We start from the raw sequence: 1,736 nt of genomic DNA, 5'->3' as shown, positions 1-1,736 counted from the left end.
GATAGAACAAGTCTTCCGATAAGAGCGTGTGAGCAGAGAGCTAATCTCCTCTCATAGGCAGCTTGCGAAAATCCGAATGGATTTCAGGCCTCCAATGTCAGTAACCGTAGCAGAGGACTGATGAACCTCAGGAATGCCTCGTTTAACAACAGAGGAGAAAGACGGCACGGGTTTGTCACCAGTAAGGGGCTGATGAGGCAGATCCGAAGCAAAACGGAGCTTAGGATTGAAGAGAACTTCGATACTAAGGAAATCATCCGGAGGAGGAGCCATGATCATAAAAGAGAGAGATAGATCTGAGATCTAAAAGAGAGAGATAGATCTGAGAGAGAGATAGATCTCAAAACTCTCCATCTTCATAAAAATTCTTCACCATGACAACAGATCTGAGAGAGAGAGAGAAGACAGATCTGAAAGACAGAAGATAAATCTAGAAGAGAGAGAAAGATCTCTTGTAGTGTTAGTTAGTTGTGAATATGTAATTCTATCAAATGTGTTATTCATTTAATCAGTGTTTGAAATTATATTTTTTACATTTTGAATTTAGATTTTTACGGTTTTTCAAATTATGAAATATAAAAAATTAAAGACTTAATGTATCTAAAAAAAAATAAGGACTTAATGAAAAAAATGAAAAAAAAAATTTAAAAGGTAAACGACCTCATGATGCTTTTTTCCATCTTAATTAGTAGGTGTTCGTGATAAGTTGTGTTTTTTCAGACTATAGAATAAGGGGTCGTTTGCTTTTGGGGTTTCGGGAAAGGTAAGGGAATGAAAATGTTTCATTCCTTTTGTTGATGTTTGTTTTATCAATTCAATCATTCCTTTTACCCTATTTTAGTTTTGGGTTTACCCCTGACTCTTCTAATCTCATTTCTCCCAACCCCCTAAGGTTTTCCATTTCATTTCCCCTCTTTCTCACTAATTTAAACATCTACCCTCCTTATAAAATTTCATTTTAGTCTCTATTATGTTTTTAATTTTATTTTGGTTCATATATTTATTTATTCTTACTTTTTTAATCCTTGAATTAATTTCACTTTTGAGCCCTTATACTTATATATTATTTATTTATTTATTTTTAAAAAATATTTTTTGACTAATTTTTACTTTTTTATTTTTATTTTGATCCTTATACTTATTTGTTTTTATTTTTTATCGTGAAAAATAATTTTGACAAATATTTTTCTTTTATCATATTATTCGGTTTTGGTATTTATTTTTAATTATTTTAAAATAATTATTTTCTTTTTAAAATAAAATACTTATGCATTTTCTTTGATTTATTTTATTTCTGTTTCGTCAGTTTTATCGTCTTTTGATTTTAATAGTTGAATAAATTGATTTTCATTCTTATATTTACATGTGATTAATTTATTAATATAGGCATATTACTGTATAGAAATTATTGTTAAAAATACAAGTCTAGTTTATTACCTCATTTGAACCAAACAACCAGAAAGGGAATTATGGGTATATCATTCCCTTTGTGGAACTGAAACAAACAATGAAGGGAATTCAAGGTCATTCCATTCCTTTCTCCTTGTTTCCCTTTCTTGATTCCATTCCGTTACCCCTATCCGAACCAAACGCCCCCTAATGTTCCTCGTAAGAAGTGGTTTTAAAAATTTCGTCACTAAATTTCACACAACGAAAATAAAAAGAGAATTGTTATACATCTGTAAAAGAATAAATATCAGTTATAAGTAAATACATTCTTACCATACTAGTTTATA

This window comes from Euphorbia lathyris, chromosome 1 (genome assembly GCF_963576675.1).
Source record: "Euphorbia lathyris chromosome 1, ddEupLath1.1, whole genome shotgun sequence".
NCBI classification, from domain to species: domain Eukaryota; kingdom Viridiplantae; phylum Streptophyta; class Magnoliopsida; order Malpighiales; family Euphorbiaceae; genus Euphorbia; species Euphorbia lathyris.
This window is presented reverse-complemented; position numbering follows the sequence as displayed.